The sequence below is a fragment of a genome, unplaced genomic scaffold, assembly GCF_019419815.1.
Source record: "Pyrus x bretschneideri cultivar Hongxiangsu unplaced genomic scaffold, Pyrus_bretschneideri_v1 Contig52, whole genome shotgun sequence".
Classification (NCBI taxonomy): Eukaryota; Viridiplantae; Streptophyta; class Magnoliopsida; order Rosales; family Rosaceae; genus Pyrus; species Pyrus x bretschneideri.
In genome coordinates this window covers 492,077-504,022 of record NW_025999790.1, presented here as the reverse complement: position 1 = coordinate 504,022, position 11,946 = coordinate 492,077, and the positions used below count along the sequence as shown (strand labels likewise).

Sequence of the window (11,946 nt, the reverse complement as noted above, 5' to 3'; positions counted from 1 at the left end):
AAAATATGTCCACTTCTATATTGTATCTGCTAAACAGTTTAAATTTACTTACATGAAGGTCCATTGAGTGAAGTAATGGCATTGGAACTCTCAGAAGCAACAAATCCCACAACTACAAGATTTGCAGATGAAACCAAGAAAAAACAGCTACTAGCGATGTTGCTAATTCGCTTAATTAACGCTACGAAGATTTAGGTTGCATGAAGAGAGTGAATAATATATGTTGGATGTATTATTAGAGAGAGATGGAAAGAAGAAAGTAGAGATGGACGGAAGAAGTGAAGAGAGAGAAAGGAGGAAAAGTCAAGTTAGACGGTTAGAATAGACTAGATAAAGATGAGCGAGGTGAGAAGATGAGGAAAAAATAAAAATAAAATGAATAGAGAAGTGTATAATAATTATTATCTAATTATTTTAAATTTATGTGACATGCTTAATTGATTTATTTATAATTATTTAATTGATTATGTTAAAAAATACTAATATATAGCTAATTAGTAAAAAAATATTGACATTTAGCTAAATAACCATTATCTTTTAATATTGACTTACTTCTTACAAGTTCATAAAACAACTCAACTACGAATTCAAAGAATCAAACGGTCAATTGACCAAAAAGAGAGAGAGAGAGAACCAACGGTGAACATTCAGTCTAGCTTTACTATATTCAGCAGATAATGAGAGCAGTTCCACCGTGGGTTATTGCCTGATAGACTGGCTCTCAAACAGGGCTAGAGAGCCCGAGTGGGGGGGTCCAGCGTGTGTTGGCGATGGAGCCCGAGCGGACCCGAGGGAAAGGCCTGGCAGGAGTTACCAGCCCGAGAACCTGAGGGCTGTGTGACGTGTGCCTGATGTGCGGCATCGGTGATGTGCCAACCTTGACATCTCCCCGTCCTCATTCGATATGTTGGTTCAACTCATCCCCTTTCTTCTGAACACCAATTGCTTATCCCTCTCACCCCTTACCTTCCCAGATCTCAACATATCTCACAGTACACCCTAATCCCAGAAAACCCACTTTAGCTTTGAACTTAATTACATAAATTCACTCTGTGAAATTGGACTTTTTCGTTGATGGGGTGGGTTGTGGCCTCATTGGATGGTTGGATGTGGATACGTGTGCTGGGGCAACCTTGGGTAGACGAAAGTTTGATGTCGAAATTTATTGAGCATTTTGGTCAAGCAGCTGCAGTGGAAGAGAAAGAGCGAGATAGAAAAGGATGTAAAATGTTTCATTAGTTTTACTTGGTTTAGGGTGATTAAAGAGTTAGAAGCAAATAAAAAATAAATTTTTTATATCAAATTTGAACTAATTCATGTGATTATGAGTCTTCTACATGCGTCTAGAGTCTTCTCCAACATCAAGAATAATTTTTTTTTAATATAAAATAAAATTCTCTTTAGTAAAAAAAATTCAAGACTAAAATTTCTTAAAATAATTAACATATAAAATAATTAGTTAAAATAATGACACGTGGTGCAACGAGTATGATTAAAAATCTTATCGGAAATCCATCATCAATAATTGTCTTTTGGGATTTTATGACAAGTGGCGCAATGAGAACGATTAAAAATCTTATTCGAAATTACACCACAATTATTTTGTATTATTTTATAACTTTTCGGATAATGGCACGTGGTGAAACGAGAACGATTAAAAATCTTATCCGAAATTACAAATAAAATTATTTTGTATTATTTTATAAATAAAAAAAATACTAATATTTTATTGTCTATTGCCAGGGCTATTGAAGTGCAATGGTGGAGATGCAAAAGACGATTACTGTTCATTAAGGACAGTTACTGTTCATTGGATGGATAACATAGTGTATTGCCTGGGGGAAGGGTTCCCACGCTGAAACTGCTCTGATTAAGTAGGTCTGGCTAGTCATTATTAGTAGGTGTTAGTGGAAAATTTGGGAACCAGATCCCTTTGGACCCAAAAGAATTGAACTCAATAATCAAATGATTTGGATCATTAAAATTTGATCTAATGGTTATAATTATTATAATTTTTAGAAAGATCCCTATTTATAGCCGTTAGATCAAATTTTAATGATTTAGATTATTTGATAAGTAGATCCGGTTCCTTTCGATCCGAAGGGGATCCGTCTCTAATTAAGTCCTTTTGACGAAAAGTATATCATACCAGACAGATGCCTCTCAGGTGATCTATTGTTCAGTCAAATAAAATTCATCTGTACCACGTTGCTTTATGTTAATTGTCAACTTAGACGGCAGGTGTGTGTGTGTATGTGTGTATGTACTTTTGACGAAAAGTATATCATACCAGACAGATGCCTCTCAGTCTCAGGTGATCTATTGTTCAGTCAAATAAAATTCATCTGTACCACGTTGCTTTATGTTAATTGTCAACTTAGACGGCAGGTTTGTGTGTGTGTGTGTATAATATATATATATATATATATTGGTTTAATCGCCAGTCAAAGCAGCCGCGTGAGGTGGTGATTTCACTGAAGGGGACAGAGGGATAGAGCATCAAAAAGATTAACACAATGCATGTGGTTCCTTGCCGTGCAGGTTACTCAACGTAATTGTCCCATATCTATCTCACTATAAATGAATCAACGACAGAACCACAACGTACTTACCAATTATTGAACTATTTGATCAGGTAATTCAAGCCTAAAGTGAAACCAAAAACAGTTGCATCCCCTTGCTCTTCTAAGAACTCTTCTTTGACGCTAGCTAATACAAGAGGTCTCAATCGAGTGAAAAAGGTCCAAAGCGTAGGCACAATGGTTGTTTTCTCAACATTTCTCAATTGCTTCATGCCATCTTCTCAGGTCTCCGATGAAGCAATAGGCTCCACAAGTGGAAAAGTGCCCTCATCAAAGAAATCCAAGAAAAACAAGTCGTCAAAATCATCGTCATCGGAATCTCCCATACTAGTTTCTTACTTTCCCCAGAATTCATATCTGTCTCGGTTGTAAATTTATTATCATGAAAATTGTGGTTCTCATGGGGAGTTAATTTCAACATCAATAGTAGTTTTTTTTAGTACATTTTTTTGGAAAGTGAAGACTGTTTCTCTTTAGTCATACATACGATTCATTGTAATCATGATCCATTAATACAAAATCAGAGTTTTTCACTTAATATTTCTCTCAATTGAACCCAAACAGATTAGGGTTTTCAGGTTTCATTTTCATCTACAAAGGGTATCTTTACATTTAAGGTGGAAGATGAGGGTTAGGTATTTATAGAATTTTTTTTTTTAAATTTTCTGTATTTTTTAATAATTTTTCTGTATTTTTTTCATAATTTTTAATAAATTTTAATGTAGTTAATTAATTTGGACCGTTGGATTTGAAAAATATCCAAATCCAAGAGCCAAGGAGCTGTCATGTGGCCAACGGTCATAATTCTGACCGTTGGACCTTTTTTTTTTTCATTTATTTATTTATTTTTGGGGAAAAAACGTGGACCGTTGATATGTGATTGGACGGTCCATTTTAAAAGTAAAATTAAAATTTTTTGTACTGTTGGAAATCCAACGGTCTAGAAAAACTAGCCGTTGGAAATCCAACGGCACTAAGAGGGCCACGTCGCCTACTTCTGGGTGAAGAACAAGTGGGTTGACAGCGGGCCCCACTGCCTGCACCCATGTCCCCTACTCGCGCCCACTCGCAAGTAAATTGCATGCGCCAGCCAAATAGGCTGGTCTCTGGATCTGTCAAAAATGGGCTGGTCAGTTGCCTGGCGTGGATTGGGTGCCAGGCAAGTTTGTGGGCTGGTGCGAATAGACTAACCCCCATCTTAGTTTTTTGACTGGGTGCTGGCATATTTGCACCCCAGTGGAAGTGCTCTCGTGTATAGCACATTAGCACGTATTTCTGAATATTGGCCACGTGGGTTTAGGTTATTGACGTACTCTGGACATTTTAAGGCATATATTCCTCATTAATAGCTGTTACATTGTAGTGATTATTTTTTGGTAAAGGAAATTTTTATATAGTTATCGAAAATATAAGTCATAAGATAAATGATTGCACATAATATAATATGAGTACACAATAAAATTGATATATTTAATTTTTAAATTATATTCATCTAAAATAAATTTAATGTCACAATTTGAAAATAATGATATCACGGGACTGATTCTAAGTGTAAAAAGTGCTATGGTTCTGGTGAAGAACAAAGTAAGTTTTTTAACGAAAAAGAGTAATTGTAATCATTAAAGGGAGTGGCCCCCAAACATCCAATTTGCGTACAATAAAAAGTAGGGTTCATTAGACATTGGTCCTGAAAAATCATGATTTCTAAACATAAACCCATATATAATTAAACATCCAACAAAAACCCAAAAGTTAAATAAACTGCCACATAAGAATATAAGTAACCTACTAATACAAATTATTTACAATTTTTGCCACAACCCACACTTGAAAATTAGCTTCAATCAAGGGCCTTAAAATCTAATTAATCATCCTGACGTTTTTTTGACGTTTTTTCTATTTATTTATTTTTAATTTCTACAACAATCTAGTGCATTACTTTAAATAATGACTACATTATTATTCGGTGTAATTATTCTCCTTATATATAATAGTTAAGCATCCCTACTTGACCTATATAAATAATAGCGCCCTATTATCTGTAATTTACCTACATTATATAAACAAAATATTCTCATATTTCTTTTGGCAATTTACCTGTGATATATGCAAATAATATTCTCATGTTTTGTTGGCATTTTCCCTAAATTATGCAAGTAGGTAAATTTCAATAATAGTAGGTAAATTATGCACACGTGATTTACCTACATTTTTTATGTGAATCAGATATCTAGGCTGTATATGTAAATAATTTACCTATAGTTGGTTCTTTTCTTTTTCTTTGTCCTAAAATTAATTTACCTGCAATTTTTATCTCCTTTAATTTATATATTTTTACTTTGACAACAATATTTTTTATATATTTTGAAGTACAATAATTTACCTATATATAATATGGACACATTGTAATGGTAAATTGAAATCGAGAGCCAAACTAACCAACAAATCCCTACATTTATATGCAAAATATTATTTTTGTAAAATCATTAATTCTCCCTTACAATTTGCATAGAATTAATTGTGTACATTAAACATTCAACAATGGTGTTTTAGGCATTCGAAATTTTTTAAATGGATAAAGTCAAACATAATTAATGAATTTGCTTATGTGGAGTCTAGTCAATGGGTTTTATTTGAGCAAAAAATTTACGTCGGGTTTTATGTGGAGAAAATTGAGTTACATGGGCTAAATTCATATTTTCAGTAAAAAGTACTGGTAATAGCATGGGCCAAGGAATTTGCTTCTCTGAAGACATGACTCCACGCAATCTCATCAAAGGATCCAACCAATCTCTTAATGTCGTCCATAATAGTCTTCAATCCGAAGGTACATTGGAGGCAACGAATGGTGTACAAACACTAATTTGGAATCGCCTTCCACAAGAATTTTTCTAAATCTCTGTTTCTAGCCATCCAAAGAGCATCTCTGGGCGCCAAGCTTTCAGCTACAGAGATCGTATTGCCCCCCGAGCTTCTAGCACCAGCAACAATAGGATCACCATTCTCATATTCCTAATGATAAGGCAACCAGGCCATGGCTCATCACAAGCCTATCAAAGTTACTTTTAAGAAATCCTGTACCCCAGCACCGTGCCCGGGGGTTGGGGGGAGGGGAGGGAAAAGGATCCTCGTTGGATCCTTTTCCTGAGGATCCTCGCCGGATCTTTTTTCTGAAGATTTTAGGGATCTCGTGATCATAACCGTTCATTGTATATCGTGCGGTCAGTTTTCATTAGGTAATATTCATATTTAATTTTAAAAATTTAAATTTTGAAATGATTTATAACCGCATAATGTATGATAAATAATCACGATTATGGGATCCTTAGGATCGCTAGAAAAATGATAATCACAGGATCCTTTTCCAGAGTGGAGGGGTAGGTCCATCTAATTACATGGTTTTCTTTGCTTTTTTTTTTTTTTTTTTTTTTGAAGTCTTCCCTTAGCATTTGAGTACTCCTTACCATCCTCAATGTAACAATCCTATTAGGAATTGCAGGCTTATTTTGAAACACCACCAGGTTTCTTCCTTCCAAATCTGCCAACAAATGAGCTGGGCCTTACTGAGATTAGATAGATTGTCGTTATATACCCCTGTAATCCACAAATGAAGCCAGTCAAGAAGTGTATTTGTGTTTATTTGAACACAATGGATTTATAGTTGGGGAATTTGCCCAAACTGGCCTGGCAAAATTACATGAGGATGGTACGAACCACACAGTATCTGTAGATATATACAAATTAAATAATATACATGTGACTTTATTAACTGGTCCCTCTCTTCTTGCTGGTTCCTAATTGTTTAACTTTCTCGATCTCATGTCACATGTAGCCAGGTGGCATTCAAATGTTATATAATAGTTGAACGAACCTGAAATTGTTGCATTTGGTTATTCAACTTTTTGTGTTGTTTAACTGTTGGAAGTGCATTTTAATTCCGTGCTCCGCAAACTTCTAATCTCTCACATTTCAATATTACTTTTAATTTGAATGGCGCACATAGTCCCCGTAACGTCCACGACTTAACCATGTAAATGTCGTTTGTGACTGAAAGAGAGAGCCTAACTTCTTGGAAACTCACAGGTACCGAACATTTCTTACAAGTCTTGATAGCAAAACTGTGGTTCTTAGAGTTCATTGAAAAATAGTCACTTTCGGAGGTCACATGAACAATGAGACTATTTAGTATGACATTAGATGCCATTCATGTGTTTGGAATTTTAAAAATTGTTGTCAGTAGCACTACAAAAACGTCATCTTATACTCTTTTTTATATAACTTTTTGCTTGCGTTTTTAGGAAATTGTTATGCATAATATAACAGCTAAAAAAAATGCTCCACTGTTAATGATTTTTAATTTCAGATATTTCCAAAAGGAATAGTTATTATGAGTTGGTGGGTCGATTTATTAGCTAGGTCTTAGTCTAGGATAAACGCATATATTTTCTAATCATCTCTCCCAATCAATGTAGAAAGAACAGATGTCTCTTAATTTAGTCAAAGTTTGGAAATAAGCTAAACCTGCACAATTCATGCTTCATGTTAACTTGACAGTATCTAAACTACCTGTTGGAAATATCTTATCCAACATTATATCATATAAAACCACCACGATTCTCTAACACATTAAGCTAATTTTGTAGTAGTAAAACAGCCCATGTCAGTAGTATCATCGTGAAACTGCAGTGAGATCTTGAAATCTTTCGTGGCCTCTAAGTTAATCGACAAAGTCCCATTTCCATCTCATTACAAATACTGGACAATAATACAACACACCCATATATCACAACAACTTAGCAACCCTTACAAATTACTAGCAAATGGTTATTTTCTCTGTTTTTTTTCAACTGCTTCATGCCATCGTCAGAGGTCTCCGATGAGGGAGCTGGAAAGCCTAGTTCTTCAAAGAACTTCAGAAAAAGCAAATCAAAGTCATCGGGAGCTCCCATAATAGTTTCTTACTTTCCCCATAATTCATACCGTTCCCATTTGTAATTGTTTTACTCCATGCAAATGCAAATGCAAGCAAAGTCCTTGTGAAGCCAATTGGATTGATAGTTAATTTTCTTTTGTTTTGTTGTTTTTCTATTTAAATTATTGGATTTGATGTTTATAATTTGATTGGGAATTACATTACTAAAAGTGCCTAGATAGCATCAGATGATAGACAACATTGACACCAATATCAATTTCTATACCCAGTATTTAGAATTTTTCAATGTGCTAGGAATATGGCCCGCTACATTAAGCGTAAAAATATAATTGGTTAGAAACTTGAAAAACAATTTCCAACCAATACATTGTGTTATAACACTTGTTATACCGAGTTGTGTTTTCGACATACTGAAAAATTTCTCCAGTATATGGAGAGTATATACCGCACTTCTTGAAATCTTCATCAAAGAAGTACTGCTATAAATCACCTCCAACAAACGTCAAGTTTTCTCCTCATACTCCTTTAATGTTTTCTTTTAAGGTTATAATAGGAAATGCAAGTGGCCGATGTAAGTTTGATTAAAATTCAGTGACAATGAAAACACTATATTTAATTCAAATCCGAGCAGGCACCGCCCACAATAAAACAGGGAACATTGGTGGATTAGTTCTACATTATAGAAAATATTATTTCTATTATGCATGAAGACTTGCATGTTAATGGATTCGGTACATATCAGTCACCTTTCTTGGTCCCATGCATTTTCGCTGATGCAAGGCTGCTGGCTGCTAAGTTCCTTTCCTTGCGATCTGCTTTTTGTAATACACAGCTAATTAATGGATCGATTCAGTCGCGGATTCAGGAGTTGTAAATGTAAGCAAAAGAAACACCTTCTGGTATATATTCCTTTTACCCTATCTAGACAATACAATCAACTTTCAGAATAAAAGATTTTCAAATCTAGAAAACTGCAGATATATAAAATTAAGACATATAGTTACTTCTTCGTGAGTATCACACTACCGTTGGCCCAATGATGCTGCCAAGATATGTCTAAATATCTATCAAAAGTTCATAACCTTGTAATTAGTAATCAAAAGGGAGAGATTAGAGATACCACCACTTACGTTACAGAAGGTTGGTGGTCCAGCTCATACTTTCTTTTTGTGATACCATGTGAATTCTTAGGTTTTTCCTTATTACAAACGGACATATATATATTACAGCCACTTAGAGTCACAGGCCAGAACTATAACAAGTCTATTACTCCTAAATTAATGGCGCTTTTTTTTCTCTCTTTATCTTATGTAAGGATAATCATTCAAACTGGAGATGGTTTTCTCTCTTATGACTTACCAGAATTATGTTTATTTCTTTATTTCTTTTTTTTGGTTAAGAAACTTAAACCAACAGTAGGTACCAGTTGAAAAAGTGGTGATTCTCACATACCGCATTTGACCTCCTATACTCCTTTTTAATTATTTTAATATTTGTTTGCTCTTCTTCTAGGCCTATTGTTGGAACCAAAATTTTGCACCACCATGGATGGAAGAGTTGTGCGAGATCAGCTACCTACATGAGAGAACAAACAACCTTAGTTTTTCGGCGTTGTACCTCATTAGACTGTGGTACTAATTGACTACTCCAAATATAGATAATTAACATGCCGTCTCTCTCTCTCTCATGTGTATTAAATCTATAAATGCATATCACGTTCCAACAAGACCACCATTCCTCTTCCAATTCTACGTAATTGAAGATGAAGTCTCAGCTGCAAAATCCCAAATCCTTCTCTGTCTTCCCAAAATCCTCCATTAACCCTAATTATCTTCCGAGGCATGCCAACCCCTCTCACATCAAACTCCTTCCACGCCACTATGTGCCTATCGAACATAATAAGGAAAGGTCCTCAATTATGGTACGTGCTAATTCTAATGAACTCAGGCCTTCATCAGCATCCGCGGTCGCATTAACAGAGATTAAGGCAGTAACCATAAGGGCTGTGGTTACAGTCCAGATAAGTGTTGGTAACTTCATCTCCACCACAGGCTTGACTCGGCCCCTCGATGACCTTGCCGATGTGTTCGGCGGAACCATGCTTTTGGAGCTTCTTAGCGCCGAGCTTGACTCCAGTAAGCTGTCATTAGTATTACTGCTTGCATACATGCACATTAACATCATTAAGTCGTACCAAAGAATAAAAGATAAAAAAATAAAATATAGTTTTAACCTATAATTTCCTGTTCTTTTCGTTTCTTTCATATTGGAAAATTGAAGTCCATGATATTTGAAAGGGTGCTTTAGATTTTAGCCCTTACAATTCGTGATTCCTAGATAAAAACTCATCTACATATAAACATCCAATAAAAGTCCAAATTTAAAATCTACAGTCACATCGGAATACTATTGACCTACTAATACATTTTATTTACACCCATGCCACTTTCCCAAATTCCTAAATTTATTCCAAATTAAAAGTTGTAGAAAAAGTGAAATAAAATATCTAAACTATTGTATTGCATTAATTGTATCCATATCATACCAAAAATTTACCTTTTTTGAGTATATATATATTTTGCATTAATTGGGAAGTAAATTAATTTGTTCCAATTATTAAAAAAAAATATACTAAATCCATATTATATATTTTGAATCAAATAACACTTCTCTAACTTGTAGGTAAATTATTTTTCATGTATTGTTACATATTTTAGGCACGTTTTATTGTTGTATAAATATAGGTATGACATAATATTTTTCAATATAATACATCAAATTATATTTCTTCTTGTCATGGGTAAATTATTCTCCATGTATTAGTGAAAAAAAGATATTATATTACAAACGGGGTATAATTTTTTATAGGTAAATTATTGGAAATTAATTTGTAGGTATGTAAATTAATTTGTTCCAATTATATATAAAAATACACACACACACACACACACACTACACCTAGATTATATATATATATATATATATATATATAAATATTCTTTGTTTTTGAGAAAACCTAGATTATATATTTTGAATCAAATAACATTTTTGTATACATGGTACATAAATTATTTTTCATGTATTATTACATATATTAGCCTATTAGGGACATTTTTTGGTAAAAATATATAAAGTAATATGTATCTGATTGCTTGTAGGTAAAAGATAAAATCAAAAGCATGATCCAATTCCTATGTTTATGCAATATTTTGTTGTTGGTATACATTATTTTGCATAATTGGAAATGAACATTTCAAATAGTACGTAGGTAAACTAATATGGTCTAATTATATAAACACACACACACACACACACACACACACACACACACACACACACACACACACACACACACACACACACACACACACAGTGACAGCCCGTCCCGAATTATTCGTACCGTAGGTGTGAAATGACGATTTTGCCCTTGGTGGGTATTTGTCATTTTGGGATGTTGTTTAATTGTTTTTAGGGGGTTGACTCTACAGGACCACACACCTACACCCATATCATCTTCTCCCGTGCTCTCTCTATCGTAGACTCTCTCTCTCTCCTTCTCACTTGTACGGACGAGACTCAAAACCCTTGCAAACGTAACGGATCGAAGTGGAAAATGGTACCTTTGTGTTCGTGATGATCATACGAGTTTAACCATACCAATTTCAGGTAAGGAATCCTTCAATTTCACGTCAAACCAAGAACCCCTGATTTTGTCAATATTCATGCACATGTGAAATATTGTTTTTCAGGGAATTTGAAGCTTATAGGAAGCTTAGGGAGGTCCTTAGGAAGCTCGGGGTGGTTCGTTGGGTGGAATTGGACGTCGAGAAAGCTAGTTTTGAAGTTGGTCGGTTTTTCTCAAATTTTTCCAGCTAGATCTTGTGATCTTTGAGGTTTCAAACAGGTAAACCGTTGTTCTACTCATCTCCAGCTTTCCATTGGTGCAAATTTCATAGAAATTGGTGAAGAAACGAGTGAGAACGAAGGGTTTAAAGTTTTTTCCAGGTTTCCGGCGACCGGCAACTCGCTGCAGAAGAAGACGGAATATTCCGTCAGTTAGGACGGAATATTCTGACGCCGTCAGTCAGATTTAACGGAATCCATTAGGGTTTAATGGAATATTCCTGACGGGGTTAATTGATGCCATCAGTGTGACTGGCATTTGGCCGTGAGTGGGGGGCGCGTAGGTCCGTGCACTTGCCAGAGCGTGGCGGCGCGTGGGGTCTCGAAAAATTATTTTAAAAATATGGGGATGTTCGTGAGGTTGAGTAGATCACGTTGGTATACCCAAACATCCCATTTGAGCATTGTATGAGAAGTTATTACCTAGTTTTGGTTATGTGCTTTAAATTGACGTTTTTATAATTGTTTCGCATATAGGTGAGACCTATCCTGAGGACGAGCGCAATCACTCAAGGCAAGGGGGTTACG

General features: G+C 34.9%; 1 long non-coding RNA gene across 1 annotated transcript; it reads left to right on the top strand.

The window, feature by feature from the left end:
- The first annotated feature begins 9,565 nt into the window (after window positions 1–9,565).
- On the top strand, window positions 9,566–11,310 carry LOC125470768. Its single transcript, XR_007253103.1, has 3 exons — window positions 9,566–9,650; window positions 11,055–11,181; window positions 11,265–11,310. It is a non-coding gene; the product is annotated as an uncharacterized LOC125470768 (long non-coding RNA).
- Window positions 11,311–11,946: the final 636 nt, after the last annotated feature.